The sequence below is a fragment of the Triturus cristatus genome, chromosome 5_1, assembly GCF_964204655.1.
Source record: "Triturus cristatus chromosome 5_1, aTriCri1.1, whole genome shotgun sequence".
NCBI classification, from domain to species: Eukaryota; Metazoa; Chordata; class Amphibia; order Caudata; family Salamandridae; genus Triturus; species Triturus cristatus.
In genome coordinates, this window is record NC_140587.1 from 171,910,103 (window position 1) to 171,934,034 (window position 23,932).

A 23,932-nucleotide genomic window follows, 5' to 3' on the forward strand; every position below is an offset into this window, starting at 1 on the left:
TGGTAACTCCTAGTGATCGGATGTTAATACATGACTATATTTATATTTGTAGGAGTTTATCTAAGGTCAAATGATAAATAAAATGTAACGTATACACTAATGTTATACGTATGTACTTACAAATGTAGTTCTCAGTCATATTTGTGTTGGATTCTTTTGAGTTATTCTACATTATGATTTATGTAACATGAACTAAAATGCATTCATGAATTCATATTAGTTTATATTAATTTGTGCACACACATTAAATGTGCACTAGAGCATTAAATATTTAACTTAGCTTGACTCGGAAGGCCGGTATGTCATCCTACTGCATAAAACTGTTCTCATGTTCTATTAGCTCGACAACTATTGCAGGTATTCACAAGCATTATTAGTTTAAAGTACTGGCAATAGAAACAAGGTCTGAGAACCAGGCCTTGACAATGAGCGCATGGCAAACCTGCAGACGAATGAAAGGACTATTATGCTTTAGCTGAGTGCGTGAAGGGGAAGCTATTCCCATGTCTAGTGTGGGATTTTGCCTGGATGTTGCAGTCTGCAACAGTTGAATTAATCTGGAACTGAAACAAATACAATGGGCTTCAATTGATTGTGTGACAAAAAAGGTTTTGCTCTACCGACTTCTGGATTATAACTTACCGTTTACCCTGGCTGAGCATGGGAGATTCCTTCAAACTTTCTTTGCAGACTGTTTGCTGGACTTCTTTGCTGTACCCCTTTCTGCAGATCCTATATAGCACTCTCTTGGAGTCCTTGCTAATCCCAGTCCTGAGCCCCCACTGCCCCCTGAATGGACATTGAGGTGATTGCCTCTATGCCCCTTTGATTCCTGGCCTAATCTTGACTTTGGCAAATACTGATTCCTGACTTTTGACTTAGCTTCTAAGATGTCAATGCTTGTCTTATTCATCCTTTTATGACTAGTCCCAATTCTCATTTGCAGACCCCTTGTTTTCTGAACCTCTTTAAATAACTGAGCCATACTATTGCTTTGGATTGTGCTTGGAAGATTTATATTGCTATTGTATAGAAAAGATCTAGTGAGATTCTTTTCTGAGCATTAGATACTGATGTTAGATGTTTTGTATTGCAACTACGGAGTTGCTTGATTCTAGTCCATCTACATTTCTTCAGGAGACTTGATCTCCCTGTTGTAATCGTGTACCTCTACTGTACAGTATTCGGAGTGATTTATTTGAGTTTGATTAATAATTTCTAACAAACACCCTTGAACTTGGCTCCAGATCCCTGGCTCTCACTGTGTAGCCAAAGGGTTGCACTGTTAATTATTGTTTAGATTGGACGTGGAAATGCTATCTCTCTTTTCCCTCAGTGCGACGTATAAAAGACCCATCATAGGACTAAGGTAAGAAAGTAAGTAAGAGTAATGAGATTCAAAATTATCCAAAGTTGTGGGCCCAGAAATGTGGGATTCATATTTACTTTTTTTAAGTCAAGGAGGAAATTCTTGCAGCTGCCAGGAAAGCAGTATCAATAGAATTTAAAAAAAAACATTGTTTCCCTTTTCCAAGACATCTTGATGGGTCTTCCCGTTTCCCTTGGCATTCACAATAGCAAACAAACGAGTTTCAGACAAGACTCTAGACAAGGAGAAATATCTTCTGAAATTGAATTCTCCTTCTAATGGAAATGAGATCTCAAATGTAACAACAGATAAGGAAATTAGGAATGATTGGAGGCGTGTCATGTTAAAGTGATCATGTGAAATGACTATGAAGGAGACAAGAGGGCAGGAGCTAAGAACAAAACAATACTCTGTGTATGAGGACTATTTTACTTAATGTGTTGGATTTTGCAAAACTCAATTAAAAGAACTTTAAAAAAAGCAAGAGTCTCCTGCCTGAAGTGGGACTGTCATCTGGGTTGGTGGCTCAGTGAAGTGATGCATTCACTCCAGAGATCTATGTTTGCCCCTGTGGTCACAAGAGTAATTCCTGGTGGATCCGCTAAAAAGTTTAACTTGCTGAGATGGATACAATTAGCACCATTGAGTTTGGTAACAATAAAAAACTGTTTTCTCTCAGTAGTGCCAAGACACCACTTTGGGGGGAAACCTTGTGCTAAAAATACATGTGATGTATGCGCTGATGCCCAATTACATTTGCACAGTCGACAGAAATGCCAATGCATACATCGCATGCTGCCATTGGTTTCAGATGAGCAGTGTTCCACGTTTATGCAAAACAGGAAAGATCTTGTTGCCACCTGGTGTCACTTCACCTTTAAATTCCGTGTTCGTCTTTGACAATAAGCAATCCTGCTGCAACTGCAGTGGTTCCTTCATGCAAAATGTACAACTGTATGACCACTGCACAATCATGAGCTGTGTTCAGGTACTGAGCCTGTTGGACAGGCCACACGAAGGGCTTGCTCCCTCCCCGCACGACAGGGCCCGAGCTCCGGCCCGCCAGGCATAACCCACAAAAAGCACCTGCACCCCGTCTCCCGACGGATCTTCCGCCCCCGGACCTCTACTCATCACGGGCCCCAGCCCCACCGGCTTCCCCGGCCGGGTCAAGCCGCCATCTTGGGCCCTGCACCACGAGGCCGCGTGGCCTCGCCCCGACCCTAACCCCAGGCCTGGCCGGCCCCGACATCCCGGCACCACCATCCACCCAGGAGGTGAGCGGACCACTTGGCAGGTCAATGGGAGAACGAAGCGTCAAGAGCTCTTCCCCCGCCAGGTGCCGATCGCCTCCAGGTCCCCCAGGCGCGGGCTCCACCCCCTGCTGGGTGTCTGGACACCTTCATCCCGGGCCCTCCGACCTCCAAGTGCGAGGGTCCGGACATCAAAGGGCGCCTGCCCTATAACTGGGGCAACTCCGGAGCAGGAAGGCAGTTGTATCCTGGAGTCGAGAGACACCGAGAGAACTCAGCCTTGACGGACTACTGGCGCTGCCGTAGCCCTGTCCTGCGAACTATCGTCCTGCCTGCTGGCGCTGCCGCGGCCTTCTGCAACATCTATCCTCGTCGGGACCTGCTGGCGCTGCCGCGGCCCGTTGTAACGACCATCCTCACCGGGACCTGCTGGCGCTGCCGCGGACCGTACATCGACCATCTTTCCGGGACCTGCTGGCGCTGCCGCGGACCGTGTACCGACCATCTCGACCGGGACCTGCTGGCGCTGCCGCGGCCCGTACCAGCTAAACCACCAAGCTCGAGGATTGTGAGCTAATCATCATCTCATCCGAACTACCTGACTGGTAAACAGACTGTCCCGCTACCCCCTTCCCTACTTTGAGAGACTTGAATCGAGGGGACCCCTGAGTCCAGACCTCCTTGTACCATTCAACCGTACCTTAAGAAGTGCTTATAAAGAACGCTGAATCTTATCCTTGTGTGGTATCTGTCTGTGGGGGGGGGGGAAGTTACTTGTCTGTACGATCGCTGGAGACGGCTCTCCCCGGAGACCTCTCCCCCTGACCTCGGCCGACCCTCCCGGTCCGTCTAACCTTTCTAACATTGGTGGCCAGCGGCGCGATCCGAATCAACGCGTAATCGTACAGAGAGTAGCTCACCCCACGACAAAACCACGATGTCAGCCAAAGATAGCGGTTCCGCTGAGAAATTCCAAATGGATAAGTTAGAAGAATACAGCCACCGCGAACTGAAGCAATTCTGCATAGAACTTGGCATTGCTACCACCGGCCTGAGTACCAAAGAGGATCTAAAGCACGCCCTTGAGTCGTGGACGGAAACTGGGATCGCCGGACCCTCCGACCAAAACAGTGTCGCACCAGAGGGGAACGCCACGGCTCCCGAGGAGCGGGGAACGGGCTTCTCGCAGGAGGAGATCCGAGAGAGAGAAAGAACCAGATTGCACGAGTTGGAAATGGCACGACTCAAGATGGATGGGGAACTCAAGTTAGCCGAACAGAAACTCAACCTAGAGCACATGCGGCTCCGAGAAGAACGAGAAGAAAAGCAGAGACAGAGAGAGCTGGAAGAAAAGAGAATAACACTCGAACACGAGCGCCAACTGGCAGAAATAGAACTTCGGAAACAGAGTAAAGAACTGGGGGTGCCTGAGCGACCGCACACCCCGGGGCCAACCGAGAAAAAAGTCCACATCCCCAAGGATGTTGTCCGCGAGTATGTCCGAGAAGACGACATACAACAGTGGTTTAAAGCCTACGAGATCGCCATGACCTCCCACCGGATCGACCGGAGCGATTGGGGAGCCGGACTATGGGGGAGGTTCGTCAACGAGGGTCGCGATGCCCTGCTGCAGCTCCCAGATCACCAAATGTCGTCCTACGACCACATGAAGGCTGCCCTCCTCACCCGCTACGGCCTCACACCCGAGATGTACCGCCAGAGGTTCAGAGATTGCACCCGGATCCCAGGTACAACTTGGGTAGAATACGTGAACTATTTCAGCCGTGCCTTCGAGGGTTGGATCAAGGGGAGCCATGTCACCACCTACGAACAACTCTTTAACCTTATGGTATGGGAGCACCTGTCGAACAACTGTTTCGTCGAGCTCAGGCAGCACCTCCTCGACAGTAAGCTGACTGACCCCCGGCAGCTCGCCGCCGAAGCTGACCGATGGGAAAGCACCCGAGTGGGCCGGAAAGGGCCACACGAGCAGAACAGAAGCAACCAAGGCCAGCACCGTCCTCGGGGAGGAGGAGGGGGCCAGGGGCGAGGGAGAGACGCCTTGCCAGCAACACCCGTGGCCAGCACCCCGCCTCCGGCCGGCCGGGGCAACCCCCCGTTGCGTCCTGGGTTCCGAGCCAACGTCACGTGCCACCGATGCCAGCGAGTCGGCCACTACGCCAATGACCCGAGCTGCCCGCAGAACCAAACACCCAAGCCCCGCCAGGTAGCTGCCACCGCCCTGGGGGAAGAGCGATTATCGGAGGAACCAGAAGAGTATGAGCCGGCCCAGCAAGAGTGGGAACCGGCCGCCATGGTCCTGGCGTGCTTAGGGGGAAGAGACATGGTCCCGCGGGCTCCCCTACCCGCTAACACCAGGAAATACGGTCAGTGGGTGACCATTAATGGACAGCGAGCCGAGGCCTTGCGTGACACAGGCGCCAGTGTGACGGCCGTCCGCTGTCACCTGGTGAAGCCTGAACAGATCCTGCCGAACATTCTCTGCCCCGTCCGCTCGGCAGACAACTCTGAGAGTATGTGTCAAATGGCCTGCGTCCCATTCGAATGGGGAGGGGTCTCCGGCCTGTTGAAGGTGACGGTCCGGGACGATGCCCCCGTGGACTGCCTCCTGGGGAATGACCTCGAGAGTTCCCCGTGGGCCACCGTTGAGAGAAGAGAGCACCTAGGGATGCTGGGCCTCCCGGACTGGGCCTGCATAACCACCCGGTCCATGGCCGCCCGTGCCGTCCCCCGATCAGAAGAACCGGAATGGCCAGCACCTCCGCCCCCGGTCGCCCCAGTAGAAGACAACGATGAGGCCAGCCTCCCAGACCCGACGACCGAAGGGGACGCGCAACCCCAGGACCTTCCTGACCTGGCTCAGTGGTGTCAAGCAGGGGGGCCCACCCGAGAACAGTTCCGCCAGGAACAAAAGACCTGTCCCTCCCTCGAGGGACTCCGCCAACAAGCCAGCGCCCAGACCGCAGGGGACTCCACCGGAACTCACTGGGTCTACTGGGATAACGACCTGCTCTACAGCGAGCAAAGAATCGCCGAGCTGGGGGCCGGTCGAGTACTGGTGGTACCTCTCCGCTTCAGAGACTTTCTGCTCGACCTGGCCCACGATGTCCCCCTGGCTGGACACCTGGGCCAGGACAAAACGTACAGCCGCCTGGTGACCCACTTTTTCTGGCCGAAAATGAGGAACGACGTCCTGAACCACTGCCGATCTTGCCCCACATGCCAAGCCAGCGGGAAGAGTGGGCGGAAGCTGAAAGCCCCTCTGCAACCCTTCCCTGTGGTCACCACCCCGTTCGAGAGGGTGGGGATAGACATTGTGGGGCCTCTGGACCCCCGCACGGCACAAGGACACAGGTTCATCTTAGTACTGGTGGACCATGCCACCCGCTACCCCGAGGCGGTGCCCCTACGGACCGTGACAGCTCCGGTGGTTGGCCGGGCCCTAATGGGGATCTTCTCCCGGGTAGGCTTCCCCCGAGAAGTCGTCAGCGACCGAGGCACGAACTTTATCTCCAAATACATGAAGTCCCTCTGGCAACAATGCGGGGTCACCTACAGATTCACGACCCCTTATCACCCCCAAGGGAACGGACTAGTGGAGCGTTTTAACCGCACTCTCAAGGGGATGATTGGGGGATTGGAAGAGCCCCTCCGTAGCCAGTGGGATGTACTACTCCCGTGCCTCCTCTTCGCCTACCGAGAAGTCCCCCAGAAGTCCCTCGGCTTTAGCCCTTTCGAACTCCTGTACGGGCACCCTGTGCGAGGGCCCCTCAGCCTAGTCAAGGAAGGTTGGGAGATGGCCCCCCTAAAGACCCCTCCAGACGTCTTCAAATACATCCTGGCCCTACGCAATCAGACCCGGCGCTTCAGGGAGATGGCCAAGGCGAACCTCGAGGCCAGCCAGGAGGACATGAAGAGGTGGTATGATCACAATGCCTCCTCCGTTGAGTTCGAGCCTGGTCAACAAGTATGGGTGATGTCCCCCACCGAACCATGTGCCTTGCAAGATAAGTGGACGGGGCCCTTCAAAGTGGTCGAGCGCAAAAGCCCCGTCACTTACCTCATCGACATGGGGACCTCCCGGAACCCCCTTCGGGTCCTCCACACCAACCGACTCAAACCACACTTTGTGCGCTCAGAACTCAGCCTCCTGATGGCTACGGACAGTGGTGCAGAGGAAGACTCCGAACCCCTCCCGGATCTCCTGAAGACTCAGGAGAATGACGGCTCCGTGGACGGGGTCCGGCTCTCTGACGCCCTCACTTCGGAGCAACGCCAGGGCTGCCGGAACCTCCTGCTGCAGTTCGCTGCCCTGTTCTCCCTCACCCCCGGGGTCACCCCTTGGTGTTTGCACGACGTGGACACCGGGGACAGTCCCCCTGTCCGACACCGGGCCTACCGCGTACCAGATCGGGTACGGGCCTGCATACAGGAGGAAGTGGCCAAGATGCTCACAATCGGGGTCATCGAGCCCTCGGACAGTCCCTGGGCCAGCCCGGTTGTATTGGTTCCCAAAGCCGCTGCCCCCGGCACCGCACCTGAACTGAGATTCTGCGTCGACTACCGGGGCTTGAACGCTGTCACCCGGACCGACGCTCATCCGATTCCCCGAGCAGACGAGCTGATCGACCGGCTGGGAGCCGCCCGCTACCTTAGTATCTTCGACCTAACAGCGGGCTACTGGCAGATCGGCCTCACACCCAGGGCTCAGGAACGGTCAGCCTTCTCTACCCCCGATGGCCACTACCAATTCAAGGTCATGCCCTTCGGCATGAAGAATGCCCCCGCCACGTTTCAACGCCTCGTGAACCAGGTCTTGGCAGGGCTCGAAGAGTTCAGCGCTGCCTACCTGGACGATATCGCTGTGTACAGCCGCCACTGGTCCGACCACCTCCGTCACCTCCAAGAGGTCCTACAGGCCCTCCAGCGGGCCGGCCTCACAATTAAGGCCGGCAAGTGCCAAATTGGCCAAGGGTCCGTGACCTACCTTGGGCACCAAGTGGGAAGCGGGCTGGTGGCCCCGCTGCAACTTAAGATTGCTGCCATCCAGTCCTGGCAGCCCCCCGTCACCCAGACCGAGGTCCGAGCCTTCTTGGGGCTCACCGGCTACTACCGGCGGTTCGTGAAGGACTACGGCAGCATCGTGGGGCCCCTCACGGGTCTCACGTCCAAGAACCAACCGAAGCGGATTAACTGGACCCCCGATTGTCAAGCGGCCTTCGAGAAGCTGAAGGCCGCCCTGTGCACCGCCCCTGTGCTCCAGGCCCCCGATTACAGTCGGGAATTCGTGGTACAGACCGACGCCTCCGACCACGGCATCGGAGCCGTTCTTTCTCAGTTAAACCCCGAAGGTCATGACCAGCCGGTGGCCTTCATCAGTCGACGTCTCCTGGCCCGAGAACAGCGCTGGAGCACCATCGAGAGGGAGGCCTTCGCAGTGGTGTGGGCCCTCAAAAAGCTCCGGCCCTATCTCTTCGGTACCCACTTCCGGGTACAAACCGACCATCGACCCCTGCAGTGGCTGATGCAGATGCGGGGGGAGAACCCAAAACTCTTGCGCTGGTCCATTTCCCTGCAGGGAATGGACTTCACCGTGGAGCACCGACCAGGCCAAGACCACGCCAACGCGGATGGCCTGTCCCGCTTTTTCCGCCTCGACGAAGAGAGTCCCCAAGGAGATGGGTGACTCTCCCCGCCTTCAGCTGGGGGGGACGCATGTTGGACAGGCCACACGAAGGGCTTGCTCCCTCCCCGCACGACAGGGCCCGAGCTCCGGCCCGCCAGGCATAACCCACGAAAAGCACCTGCACCCCGTCTCCCGACGGATCTTCCGCCCCCGGACCTCTACTCATCACGGGCCCCAGCCCCACCGGCTTCCCCGGCCGGGTCAAGCCGCCATCTTGGGCCCTGCACCACGAGGCCGCGTGGCCTCGCCCCGACCCTAACCCCGGGCCTGGCCGGCCCCGACATCCCGGCACCACCATCCACCCAGGAGGTGAGCGGACCACTTGGCAGGTCAATGGGAGAACGAAGCGTCAAGAGCTCTTCCCCCGCCAGGTGCCGATCGCCTCCAGGTCCCCCAGGCGCGGGCTCCACCCCCTGCTGGGTGTCTGGACACCTTCATCCCGGGCCCTCCGACCTCCAAGTGCGAGGGTCCGGACATCAAAGGGCGCCTGCCCTATAACTGGGGCAACTCCGGAGCAGGAAGGCAGTTGTATCCTGGAGTCGAGAGACACCGAGAGAACTCAGCCTTGACGGACTACTGGCGCTGCCGTAGCCCTGTCCTGCGAACTATCGTCCTGCCTGCTGGCGCTGCCGCGGCCTTCTGCAACATCTATCCTCGTCGGGACCTGCTGGCGCTGCCGCGGCCCGTTGTAACGACCATCCTCACCGGGACCTGCTGGCGCTGCCGCGGACCGTACATCGACCATCTTTCCGGGACCTGCTGGCGCTGCCGCGGACCGTGTACCGACCATCTCGACCGGGACCTGCTGGCGCTGCCGCGGCCCGTACCAGCTAAACCACCAAGCTCGAGGATTGTGAGCTAATCATCATCTCATCCGAACTACCTGACTGGTAAACAGACTGTCCCGCTACCCCCTTCCCTACTTTGAGAGACTTGAATCGAGGGGACCCCTGAGTCCAGACCTCCTTGTACCATTCAACCGTACCTTAAGAAGTGCTTATAAAGAACGCTGAATCTTATCCTTGTGTGGTATCTGTCTGTGGGGGGGGGGAAGTTACTTGTCTGTACGATCGCTGGAGACGGCTCTCCCCGGAGACCTCTCCCCCTGACCTCGGCCGACCCTCCCGGTCCGTCTAACCTTTCTAACAGAGCCCTAGCCAATACCTACCCATATTAAGCAGTACGTAGGACCACTCTTGAGTTGTTTCTCTCCACCGTTCATTCTCAGCCTCGTGGTGCTCGATGATGCCACAACAACACTTCGACGGGCACATGCATCAAGCTAGGATTTTGCGATTCCTCAATTGCGAATATTAAGGATTTGCAATTAAGGACTCGCAAAATCCTATGCATGTAGGAATTGCTATAATAATAGCGATTCCTACACATTCCTTATTTGCGACTCGCAAATTGCGAGTCGCAAATGAGGAATAGCTTCCCATTCATTCCTTTGGACCTGCAGGCCCATAGGAATGAATGGGAAATAGCAAGTGCAATTTGCGAGTACCAATAGGTACTCGCAAATTGCACATGCAATTTCAGGGTGCAAGGGTGTCAAAAGGACACCCTGTTGCACCCCTGGAATTGACCTGTGCACATATGTTGTGAACACACATGCCCTGCGTGCGCAACATGAAACTTTGAAAAATGCACAAAAGTGCATTTTTCAAAGGTTTTGCAAATTACCATGAAGTTGAACTTCATGGTAATTTGCGCCCCCTATTGGCGGAATCGCTAATTTTGTTACTTTAATGCATTGCGTTTAAGGAATCGCAATTTGCGATTCCTTAAATGCAATCGCAAATTTAACTAATCGCAATTCAGAGATTACTTAAATTGCGATTTTTGCATTTGGGATGATGCATCCCAAATGCAAAAATACCGGTTGCAAAGGGGCAGATTCTGAGAATCTGCCCGTTTGCGACCAGTTTTTCTTTTAATGCATGTCCCTGTGAATGTTCTCTTCCGTCTGTTCCACCGGAACCCAAAAGAGACCCCCTTTAGGTATTTATATATAGTCCTGCATAGTTTTGCATATAGTGCAGAGGATAATGTGTTTATGTTGTGAATCATGAAGAAACTTGAAGGTAACAGATCTAAGGCTGCATTCCCCACTGCGTATGTGTAGTGTGAACGGAGGGTGCTGGGAAGGATTGCAGCAGGAGCATGTTTGACTCATACCTGGGTGAGCCACAGATGAGAGGCCCAGGAGCATATATCATGCCAAGACTAACTAGGTCTGCACATGTGTGCATGCCTTGCAAGTGCCTGCTTGCATTAGCACATTAGGACCAGACCTATGGGCTTTCAGAATGCTTGTTTTCTTGTATAAAAGAGTGATCACCAATTCTCAGTGGCCACAAATGCACATCATCCAGGTGATCTACTAGTCTTTCAGGTTTTTTCAAGCACTAAGCATAAAGTCACAAAACAGGGATGGCAGACACCAGGATTCTACACTTTGTAGTCACGGGTCAATTCAACATAGAACAAGAGAGTTTGCATAAGTCATACATTTTACAGGTTCTTTGGTGTTTTAATGAATTGCTTTATCTGCCTTGTTTTTCTGTATTCATTAAGCTTCGGAGTAACAATGGAGTTGTGACAGCGAACACGCGTTTTGCCCCTTCATTGGTTTGCAGGCTTGGGGCTTCTTCAAGGCCCCACACTGACAAATGCTGATGGCTTGTCTGAGAACCTGAAAAATGTATGACTTGTGTAAACTCTCTTTCCCTGCTTGTGTGTGTATATGTATTTAGGATAGAGAGCTCAACTCAAGCTTATGCCAATGCAAATCAACAAGACTATATAGTAATGCATAATTTGCATTTTGTGGGGCCGATTCACAGAACTAACTTAAGACAAAATCCTAAACTTACTACTTTTGGTCTTCACAGAAGTTAGGATTTTGTCTTAAGTCTGTCTTAAATTTGTCTTAAGACAAACTTAAGACAAAATCCTAACTTCTGTGAATACCAAAAGTAGTAGGTTTAGGATTTTGTCTTAAGTTAGTTCTGTGAATCGGGCCCTGTGTTCCTATAATTTCTCTGAATTAAAAAAAGAAAGCTTCCAAGCATTTTTGGTTGAGGCAAGCGCAGTATTTATTTACACGAAAATATCAGAAACACAACATTTTGTTTTATCCTCACTACAGTGGCATAACATCTACAAATTTGATGAGAAATATGATCTCCCTGCAATCCTCTGCTCCCATCGTAGCTGCTGTCCTCCAATAAACACAGGCTCCTGGCAATTCTTCCAATCTATAAAAATAACAAAAAGTATATATTTTTTTCAAAACCATAACTTTCTCTTCCTTTGCAAAATATTGTTTTCAGCTTTCTGGTAAAGGAACATCCCTCAGCTTCACCCAGTGGGCAGACTGAGTTCAACCACAACAAACATGAAGGCAGGGCAGATCGTAGAAAGTGCTGGGCCACTCTCTCAACACCACCTCTTCGAAAAACCTTACAGATAGACTTTCATGAGTAATGCATCACCACTCTTCCCTCCCCAGAAGGCATATGTTCTGTCACTCAACTGTATCACTTGTTCAGAAAGCCCTTGACACAACTTCTTCACCCGGGCTTTGGCCTTGAAGGTTTGGAGTCTGATGACTATCCGACCATTCTACTACTCAGTGATTCATAATTGACGTGCTTCATCTATTGTACAGTGACAAAATGTACTTAAGCACCATTCTTAACCCCTTCGGTGCTCATGACGGAATGGTTCCGTCATGACCCACGGTTGAGCTGTGCTCATGACGGAACCATTCCGTCATGACCACGCCCGCGCAAGATTCCGTCAGCACAGCGGCGGAATCTGCGCAGCATCGAAGGGGTTAAGTTTGAAAATCTGGCCATTCGGGGACATGTGTGACACTCTTTGAACAATCTCCCATAACTTAGCATTGCTAACATGCTGAATCTTGAGTTCAAGCAAGTCAGCATCTACCAGAGAAAGTCATATGCAACTGGGACACCCACATAGACAGTCACAACCTACATCACTAGGCCTTGTTTATGTAGAAACTGTGAAGATTCAGCAGGACCCTGGAATCAGTTCACATTTCACCTGACACCGCTCCCTCTTTTCTCGCCCCACTGCTGTGTCCTCAGGAGCTAACAAGAGACTTCAGAAGTACCTAAGTTGGATTTTAACTTCTGTATCACCCCAGCACCACCTTTTGTTGATTGGTCTTGGTGTGTTCTCCAGGGACCCAGAGCCTGTGGAGTCTGAGCAGCACATTGTCCTTATTTTAAGCCATATGTAAAATAATCTGCTATTGTTGTCATCAGAAATAAGCATCTTCTACAAGTGCACCAACATTTCATTGCCCTTATTAATCACAAAACCAGGAGTAATAAGAGTTGCAACCTAGTGCCTATTCTAACTTATTGGGAGGCTGTGTTTTCCGCCCTTCACTCATAGTAGATATTCCACTTGATCCGTCCCCTCTCATTGCCCTACTGGGCTATGTTAAACCGATACCAGTAGGGGTCAGGCACTATATTGCCCTTGCATTACTATTGGATAAACGACATGTGTCCCTGCACTGGTGTACCACCAATGTCCTGACGGTTGACACTTGGATCGGGGATTTGATATACTGTGACACTACAAGTAGAATCTATACGTCGCTGCAACCGCCCTCCTCCAGAACCAAGAATATATGGCAAACCCTGAAAGATTGTCTGTCGCATATCAACACTATCACTGACGACACCAACACGGACTGACTCACATACAGCTCTGGGAATTAACGTATCAACAGCTACATACACCTGAGGATAGGAGGGCCCTTCGCTCTGTCTTATGTTGAACATTTCTTCATTCACCCTCTATTTCTCCCTTTGTGCTGCTTTATATACTTATTATGACGGCACTGTCAAAATATCTACATGTAACATGTATTGGCAGGTACGATGACTTATATTTTCTTTTTCCCATTTATATAATGGAATGCCCTTGTATGTTTGTTTCTCTGTTTCTGAAGTCTGTTATGTTTCACGCTTCTGTGATGATTGGCAAAACTCCATAAATAAAGTTATTTTAAAAAAAGAGTAGCAACCTAATCATCAAAAAACTTGCATCCTTCATGTAACCTTCTTCCACCTAAAATAGTATCATTTAAAACATCTCAAAAAAGTTTGTGAGTTACAGCCTACATTTCAGGCGTCAGGTCTACATAGCAAACTTATGCAAGGTGAGGTCACTACTGTAGTTACTGAATGGGGGGCCAACTAGGGTCCCTTGCTTTGCCTCTAGTCCTCAGACTCCATTGCTGGTCAACAATCTCTAGGGGGGACTCTTCCATAATATCACTTACTAATTATCTTTCAGGTTCAACTTGTTGTCACTTCAGAAATGCATCATTTGCTAGTAAACTTTATGCAAAAAATTAACACCCATCTTGTTTCACTTTGGAATAACGTGCATTTCGATATATAGAGGAGAATAAAGCACAGGCCATTTTCTTCAAGTTGTGCCTGCTTTGAAATGCTGTGTGTTGTTGTTGTTCATGCTTGTTCAATTGAGCTGTAGATTCAAAAGCCACAAGAATGGGCAAATTCTACCATTAAAAAGGGGATTGTTTGCAGAATGGATGTTGTCGGGATAGTGTATTGACTCCATCAATCAATCAATTTATCAATCAATCAGTATTAGATGCTGAAATTGAATGGGAGACTGTTTTGTGAACTATTCTGGCAATGCTTTCATTAGAATACAAAAGTTGTGTTAAAATAACAACATTATAACAATGTCTTAATTTTTCCATTACCTGTATTTTGTTGTTGGGGGAGAGTCATTTTCCCTTGCCAAATGTTTCGAGACATATTTATTAAAATTTTGCACAACGTAGCGTGGAAAATGAAGTTGCTGTGCTGCGTGTGTTAATTTTCAAAGATATGACACAGTTGTTTTGTCTTGTATCTCTGCCGCACTTACGCACCCTAACATTATATCGCTAGGGTGCCTTTGTTAAGTTCGGGATAGTCATGTGCAGGAAGAGGTACCTTCGTACACAGAAACTAATCCTTTGAGACTTAGAGCCAGATGTACAACTTTTTTTGATGCTACAAATGGCCGATTCACAGAATCGGATTGTTTGGGACAGCAAAAATGCATTTTTCTATGTGCAAAAAACAAATTGTGATTTGGTAACTTGGAACTGAGTCGCAATTTGGGCTTGTGATTTAGTATTTGGAAGGAGTGTGTTTAGAGTGCCTCTTCCAAATACTGATTCACAGTAGCATGTATTAATGTTTTGTAACCAAATTACGATAGCAAAACATTAATTTTTATCAACTACTAAAAGGTATTGGTAACCATTCACAAATGTGATTGTGACTCCAAGGGGATCCCTTACCCTTTGAAAATGCTAAAAAAGAAAATAAACGTTTCATTTGTTTTGAAAAATGCATCCTGTTTTTAGGTCTTGCTGAGCCAGCTATGCGCTGCTCGCTCTGCGAGACATTTAGTAGTGGGCTTTTAAAAGTCCTACCCAAAGGCTTTTGCCGGCCTCCAGCTTGCGTTCACCAGCGTGTGGACGTGCACAGGCCATCTGGCTTTCTGTAATGGCTCATTAAGCCTTACAGCGCTTGAATCCCCTCCCCTACCCCCTCCCTTCTCCCACTCCCTCCTCGTCAGCTTCTCTCATTGTTGGATCCATTTCACAGGGAAGCAACTAAATGAAAGAAGGAAAGAGAGGTGGGCTGCTCGCGCGTACCACTCGCGGGCTTGTTTTTACTGCGTGTGATTTAGTGAGATATCACGGTAGGGCCTTTTTCTTTCGAGACCGTAGTATTTTCTTTTATTCGTTCGATAAATTTACCGACCACAAGTAGTGTCATCCTGACCTGTTTCTTTCCCCATAGCAAACTTGTTTGAATGAGTGCCAAGATCTTAGTACCGCTAGAATATACAGTCCAGTAAATATTCTGGGGGTGCAGGGACTTTTTTTTTTACAGAAATCATGACTATAAAAGTGGCAGAGGCTCACATTATTTAGCATTCATCCGTTCAATAACGTAGTGCCTGGAAACAAGGCCGTATATTGCAGAAGACTTCATCCTCGCTTTAATTCCACATATTTTCTGCCTGCTCACGATTGACTTCCTGTCACTGTTAATTGATCCTGTAAAAATGTTGTGCACGTGGCTAATGTCACCAGAACTCTGACGGTTTTGCTTGCCTATATTTTGTTTCCCTTAATTGCCTATTTTTCCATGGTGACAGAACGCACGGCGGAGAGAAATTTAACGCACGTCTTGTTTTTATTAATGAAATGCGACAGTATAGTATTTGCAATGGAGCGGTGTTAAAACATATACCCCTCTGACATTTGAGTTTATGTTCTGTTAATGAGGAAATACAGTTCTCGGTTCCTCAGACACTCACTCAGTGTAGAGAAGGTTGAACACTTTCACCTCTTGTTTTTATCATAATATTGTAATGTGACATTAAATTAGCCTGACCTTCTTGTCTTTGTTACATGTAGCAGCAAAGGAAAAGCCAAAGTAGTGTTTTTCTCTTGGTGTACAAAATAATCTTTTGACTCTAAGGACTGCTTTATTTTGAAGTTATTTCAGTCAAAGCATTTTGTTTATAGTTATTTGAGATACCTTTTTAAAATAGTGTTATTCCTTTTCATATATTTAGGGCTAAAGGTAGTGCGTCCACATTTTTCGTTAACAATAACCAATTAAAAAATGTTGACCTTAAATTTTCAAACAGTTTCCCAATGTTTATGTGAATGGTGCTAAACTAATGCAGTGTGAGTAACAAAGTGCAAATCCACAAGCTCCTTGCTGGACTACAGGAAGGAAGTAGTAGGATTTATCAATTTTTATTTAAAAATCTCAAATGGTCTGATTTAGAATTTTTCCGACTTACAGATGACTTGTGCTTATAAATGGGCGTAACTTACACTTGTCTAAGTTACACTGTGTTTGCAAAAGTAGATATGTTGGCGAACTAAGAGTGTGCAATTTACTCCAGTATGCATAACTTATGTACTCTTAAGTTTTCTCTTAAGTGTCGCCTGTGGACATTCCCTGGTGTGTTTCAGAGGAGTGACTGGCTATGGAAATGCCATTCAAATGTTGGGCTCATCCACTCAGATGTAACTGGGTATATACATATATTTTAAGTGCTTTTCACATATTCTTTTGCAGACTTAAGTTACAGTTGTAAAATACAGATGTAACTGCTGCAGAAAGTGTGTGACCAATAACCCCAGATTTCATGTGTGATGAAAGAACATGGAAGAGAAAACATTTTAAAGTGATGGACAACCAATTACAAATTTAATTTAATAGGTCAAAAATTCTAATACTAGACCGCTGAATGTTACGCATATTTGTAGTATATGCAAAACTGGTCTTGGTAAACTGTTGTCAGTGTCTATTTTTCAAACACCTACAACAGTTTCCTCGGACAGTCATATGTCATGCCTCTTTGTGAAGGGAAGGTTAGTAAATACCTCTAACTGACATAATTTAAGAAAAGACTGATGCCTAGTTTACAAGAGTCAGTTAAACCTGTTTCCAAAAATTGGGCCACAAACCTCTAACTAATGAAGGTAAGCATTGTAATCCTGAGCACCACTGCCAAGAGACTGCACAAGCTGGCTTTACAGCACCCTAGGAAGTACTAAGAAGGGTTTACTGGAGAGCTTGTTATACATTTGGTAGCCAGATTAAACAAGCATTGGCATTACCAATAGGTCTCGCTTTTGGGACCTTATAAGTATTTAGTTATGCAGCACAATATCCTTGTTGCAACAACAACTTTTGCATGGCTAAACACTTATAAGGTCCCAAAGGCAAGACCTATTGGCTATGCCAATGCTTGTTCTTAAGGCGAACGGGCTGCAAAAAAAAAAGATTGCTTTTTTGAAAGAAATGACAGACATGGTGGTCTGCTAACCCCAGCAGGCCACCATCCCTGTGATGAGTGCCATTCCTAAAGTTTCGTAAACTGGGACCTACCTCATTATAATTCATGAGAAATGTCGATTTGTGACCCACTAGGAATCGCAAATTAAAATATAAAACTTTCATACATTTAGAATAGTGATTACCAAAGAGCAAGTCGGGGAAAACGCTTTTAGTAATCGCTACCTGAAAGGTACGTACATCTGACCCTTGAGCCTCTTTGCGCCTGTGCTTTGATAGGCTGCAGACATGCAAAAAGGAAGTCATTGGAAGACATGAATATATTTCTCTTTGGTATGCCACCATTTGATGCAAACCCACGTTTACAAGTCTTTGTAGACATGGGTTTGCATCAAAATACATCGGGGGATGCCCGGGAACGCTCAAGCCCCCCCAAAGCATCATCGATCTGATGTAGTTAATGCAAGGCAGCGCTATGCACTGTGTTGCTTTTTTTTAATAGCCCGTGCAATTCGGTTTTGCATGGCTTAGTCAATGAAAAATAGATTTAAAAACTGATGCAACCAGACGCAAAATTTTAGTAAATCTGGGCGTTCACTTTCATTTATTGTGGTGTGGTGTATTGCGACGTTCAGTCACTCCCTAACTCTTCTCTCTGAGTTGTTCACTTCTTTGACTCTCTTTTATTTCTCTTATATTTCTTCCATACACTGTTTGGGGCTCACTTTTTTACATTATTCATGTCAGACCTACAAAACTGAAAACCCAATTGACACTTGCAATACTTTTCCATTGTTTACATTTTACTTGGGATATTTATAATGGGATATTTTTGATATGTTGCTGATGATTATCTCACTGAGGGGCTGAAAACACCTGCGGGTAACTGAAATCTAAATAAACCATGACATCACGGCAGGGTCTTACATCTGACACCTAAATCAGCTAAGATGAGTTGACAGTGTGAACCACAGTCTTGTGGTGCAAGTGAGCCTGCGTCACCTCCTGCTTGTCTGCACCAATCGTAAGTGACTTTAGCTGCCACGAGCTAAAAACAGCTGCCCATGATAGTCAGAGAAGGGCCGGATTGGGAACCCAAAGCAGCCCTGACAATCTTATCAGACCAGCCCCCAAGGGGAAGGGGGGCTGTTTCACGTGTGAAGCTCTTTTATTACTGGGGGCACATGTTGCAGCATAGCTGCAAAACTGGCCCCCTGTAACAAAACTGGCCCCCACCACTGTGAAAAGAGCCCCGACCCTTCCAGAATCCTGCGGAAACGCCCGATACCCGGGGCGGCCCAGCCGGCCTTGCCTCTGAGTCCCAGGGTTGGTACATGCGGGTCTCTCCTCTGTTGCTTGAATTAGATTTGTGTCCCGCACTGCCAGTGAGTCTCGGTCCCCGTGCCTGCTGATGCCAGGCAGGCTAATGTATGTCAAATTGTGCAGCGGCCACAGCTGGAATGGACCTTGCCTCCGGGCACTGCGCCCCCTGTAGCCTAACTACCAATTACACTAGAAGGCCGACGACTGCTGTGCCTCTGCCCACAAGCGTAACAAAACTTGAGGGGGACCTTCTGCAAATTACATGGATGCCCCTCCCACCCCCCGGACTCAGTCAGGACCTGTCACACCATGGTACTATGTTGAGGGGGTCTCTTGGAGTTCACGGCCCCCACTCCCTGCACTGTAGGGGCTCCGGGGGCCTTTGTTACGCCACTTACACATCAATTTCAGTAGACCGCATTGAGGAGGCCCCGAACAAGTGGGGAGGCGGTGATGGGGGGGGTGGAAGTATTCCCGAGGTACCATGCATTTTCAGGGCCCCTCTCTGCTGTAGCATTAATTCATTGATTTTAAAGCAAAGCTGTGTTATTTACTAATCAGGAGGTAGCTACCATGAATACAATACCAGGATGGCACAGGAGCTGAATTGTCGTAGGGCCCCACTTCACTTTACTGACCCAGGTCCCTCAAAATGCCAAAGACGCCTGGACCTGAGAAAGGCTGCGGGGAGGACAGGAAAGGGAGGTTGTCAGGTGACACGGGACAAGGACACTGAAAGGCGCACATTAACTCATCAGAGGACTTCAAGACATAAATCTAGCTAATTTGTAGAGTTTTTTCTGTACTTTGTGTTGTAACTAAACTTCTCTGCTGTGAATGTTATAAATGATAAAGTACCTTTTCAGCTTCAGAGTGTTTCACTATACCTCACCTTTTAGAATCAATATTTGAACAGGAGACCAACGAGAACCACTGTGGGCGCCAGGACCGCGAAGTTGGTCATGCTGGCCATGGTGCCGGCCGCTCCGTTGAACGTTGCGTTGAAATTGCAGAGATTTGTGCTGCAGCAGGTGATGGTGACTCCTTGGCCATCTTTAACTGTATGAGTTGCATCACATGTCGCAGCGCAATGCTTAGTAATGTGCGTTCCCACTGCAAAGCAAGAGAAAAGATGGTGAAATGGTGCAGCGGTCAGATGAGAAGACTCACGTGTAGTACCTTTCTTATCACAATGAGTGAGTTCAGTCAGGCTAGTAGTGTAGTGTTTTAGGCTACTTTAAATCAGTAACAGTCAGATGAATATGCATTAACAGTGTCAGCGCTGACCACCAAGGGCCCACAGGCTTCAGTTCATTCTACACATGCATTCATCGTGTATTGATTGTGGTTTCATCTTGAAGTGTGCACCATACTCACCGGAACCACATTCTGTGTAGAAAGAGAGAACTTAAAGGCATATTGGGACAGTAGAGTGGAATTGTTCCCAGGCTCCCTCATAAAGTCATTGGGCCCGATTCACAGAACAAACTTAAGACAAAATCCTAAACTTAGTACCATTTTGGTATTCACAGAATGCACTTACTACTTCTGGTATTCACAGAATTAACTTACTACTTTTGCGATTCACACAATAAACTTACTACTTTTGCTATTCACAGAATGGATTTACGACTACTAACTTTACGTCCGCACTCGGGCCGGAAATTCCGGCCCGGAGGCGGAGCTTCCGACCCGGAGGCAGAGCTTCTGGCCCGGAGGCGGGGCTTCCGGGCCGGAGGCGGAGTTTCCGGCCCAGAGGCGGAGATTTTGGCCATGGCTAAATCTCCGCCACTGGCCGGAATCCCCACCTCCGGGCCGGAAGCTCCGCCTCCGGTCCGGAAGCTCCGCCTCCAGGCTGGAAGCCCCGCCTCCGGGCCGGAAGCTCCACCTCCGGGCCGGAATTTCCGGCCCGAGTGCGGGCGTAAAGTTAGTAGTCGTAAATCCATTCTGTGAATAGCAAAAGTAGTAAGTTTATTCTGTGAATCGCAAAAGTAGTAAGTTCATTTTGTGAATACCAGAAGTAGTAAGTGCATTCTGTGAATACCAAAATGGTACTTGTCTTAAGTTTGTTCTGTGAATCGGGCCTTCGTTAGGTAAGTGTGCCTTTGACACAAATAATTCATAATTGTTTACATTATACTCGGATCATATCTGCTCTGAACAGTGAGACTACTGCACGTGTTAGCTGTGCCCTCAGTGAAGTCTTTCATCTTCGCACTAGGAACAGATGGTGACAGAAGAAAGGTCCGCCCCTCCGTTGTGTTTGCAATTAATAGATAGCTAATGTAAGAGCGTGCTCAATGAAAACACTGTGCCACCAAAACAGTGTTACTCTGTATAGGAAAATGAAAGTTTCCATATACTCTCGTAATCAAAATTACAATACAGAGCACAGCACCAAGGTAATTTCAAGCTGACTCTGTTGTCAGTTAGATTTAATGATACACCAAGGAAAAACAAAATGGACAGAGCAATGTAGTCCAGAGAATGAATACAAAATTGAATACGTTCTGGACTCGTTGACACGTAGTTGGAGCATAGTTGCAGACAGCTGACACATGTTTCGTCGTGTAGACGACTTTTTCAAGACTTGAACTGTAACTAATGCGTCTGTAATTGTAGAAATCAAAAAGGATCCAAAATCCCCTTGGTGTATTGGGGAGTTAGAACAGCCCAAGCGCCGAAAATATCCTGGGTGCCACAAATAATATTCCAAGTTTTGACGTATTGCTCGTTGTGATAACCAAGACAATAATCCTAGGTATACGTTAAAAAAGTACGGTGTCCATAAAGGATGCGGGGCAGCCCGTGTGCATGGCGCTCCCTTCTTACTTCTGCCCCACATCCATTATGAACTCTGGACTTTTTTAACGTATTCCTAGGATTATAGGGCCCGATTCACAGAACTAACTTAAGACAAAATCGTAAACTTACTACCATTTTGGTATTCACAGAAGGCACTTACTAATTTCGGTATTCACAGAAGTTAGGAGTCCTAACTTTAGAACTGCTAAATGCCTTCTGTGAATACCGAAAGTCTTAAAGTTAGGATTTTTCTCAGTTTAGTAGTAGTATAGTTAGGACTCCTAACTTTAGGACTCCTAAATGCCTTCTGTGAATACCGAAAGTCTTAAAATTAGGATGTTTCTGAATTTAGTAGTAGTAAAGTTAGGACTCCTAACTTTAGGACTCCTAAATGCCTTCTGTGAATACCGAATACCTTAAAATTAGGATTTTTCTCAGTTTAGCAGTAGTAAAGTTAGGAGTCCTAACTTTAGGACTCCTAAACTGAGAAAAATCCTAATTTTAAGACTTTCGGTATTCACAGAAGGCATTTAGGAGTCCTAAACTTAGGACTCCTAACTTCTGTGAATACCGAAATGAGTAAGTGTCTTCTGTGAATACCAAAATGAGTAAGTGCCTTCTGTGAATACCAAAATGGTAGTAAGTTTAGGATTTTGTCTTAAGTTAGTTCTGTGAATCAGGCCCATAGTCTTGTTTATCACAACGAGTAATACGGTCCCAAGTTTACATAAGTGTCACTCTCACACTTGAGAGACAACGTCAGAACTTGGAATGTCTTTCATCTTGCCTGTAATTCTAGAATGTCTTTGGAATTCATCCTCTGGTCACCAAAAGATAATTTGCTAATTTGTTTACTCATCCAGACATTAATCCATTTAGTGTTTGGTTCAGCTTTCCCTTACAGTGTTGTTATAATATAAAAAGCACTATACGGTAATGTTATCTTGGAAAAGGTCGCTTTGCCATTGCCCATAGGGGGTGACCCGCAGGCTGACCCCCCACATCGGTGCTAGGCATAGCAACTTTAAAACTTTGGAGTTCCCTTGGCCACCGTCTTCTCAAGTAAAGTCATAAGAGAATGAAATGAAGCCTTCGGACACTCCAGGGTCGCCAGTGCCCTTGAATGAGACTGGACCAACAGCAGCGCCCCGACCACGCTGAAATGGTCGTGGCACGTCTTTCATGTGATCTAAGCACCCGCGTAGTACAATTAAGACATGCAGGGGTACGTTTTGCATCCACGATCAATATTGATTACCTTATTGACCAAAGAGATTTCTTCAGTTTTTGCCGAAATTGAAACTGAACGAAATTTGCCAAAGTAAGAAATAAAGAAATGCATTCTGTGTTATTTAGTCTTTTACAAATCTGGAACAGACCACATGGTGCTGATTGTCCAAAACCACCGGGATTGTGGATTTAATGCAACGTGTCCTTTCTCCTTCCGATTACATAAAATAAAGTGACATCGCATGGCCTCACACATGTAACATATGATCGTGATGACATCTCACGAAGTGCTGAGAGTGACTGATATTAAGACTAGACATGTAGGAATGAATGCAAGACCTAAATACGCTTGTAAAAAATAGAGCACATATATATATACTTTGATGCTCTACGTAGCTGCCAAGTTTTTCGTTTGCTTACGTGTGACATTTTTCATGTGTTCAGTGCACATTTGCGTGACATTTTGGTGATTAAGCGTGACTCTGAGTGACACCATATCACAAATTGAAGAAAGCAATCACGTCCATGTAATGAGATCCGTTTCAGAAATGTTTGTTTTTAGCTCAATGTAGACATGATCTTAGAGCTGTAGAAGCCCTATTGAAACCCTCATTCCAGGATACAAACTTACATCCTGAAGCCATTAAAGTCTTAATACTAGCACTGTAGTGTGAAGCCCTGTATCTTGGGCACCGTCCAAAGAAGGAAAGACACGCGTTATGTGCTACACTAAGGCAGGCCACGCCGCAGCATGTCTACCTTTCATGAGTTAAATATGGTTCTCTTTAGATTTTACTCTGACATTTGAAACCTCAAGCCAACATAAGATAGAATGTTCACTGGTGTGCAGGGGTGTCACAGCAGCCAAGCTTGGCCGGAAGTAAGTAATCAATCAGTTGAGAGATGGGACATTGGAACACTGACAAACATATGCAAAGAGTGCCATGTGTGCCAACAAAATGTTACCTGTTTGAGAATCCTAAAAGAGGAGTGGAGTTCACTGATTATAATCCGCCCATTTCTGTTTCTCTGGGCACTGTACCACAGCCAGACGAGGTGCGCTGTCAAAAGATGGGGCTGAAAGTGGGCACTTAATATTCCCAAAGGCATTGCGCGGGCAGAGCCCATGGACAAGTGCTACTATATTCTAGTTCTCTGGGGGTCCGACTACTCAGAATCTCCTCCAGAAGACGCAGCCCCCCCTCTCTGTGGTCCATATTAGGCCTGGGCAAAAATTTCGTTCCGTTCGCGGAAATTGCGATAATTTGACATTTTTGCGTTCCGCGGAGAGCGCGAAAATGTCAAAAATTCCGGTTTCCGCAGCTTGGCGATAATTTGTTTC

The 23,932-nt window shown here is 47.8% G+C and overlaps 1 long non-coding RNA gene across 1 annotated transcript in view; it reads right to left on the minus strand.

Annotated features, from left to right (window-relative positions):
• Positions 1–11,405: 11,405 nt before the first annotated feature.
• Positions 11,406–23,932, minus strand: part of LOC146830568 (uncharacterized) — a 32,204-nt gene continuing 19,677 nt past the window's right edge. Inside the window, exons 3-4 of the long non-coding RNA XR_014961164.1 lie at positions 19,448–19,668; positions 11,406–11,592 (exon numbers count right to left, since the gene is read on the minus strand). This is a non-coding gene — a long non-coding RNA (uncharacterized LOC146830568). The remainder of the gene's footprint in view (positions 11,593–19,447; positions 19,669–23,932) is intronic.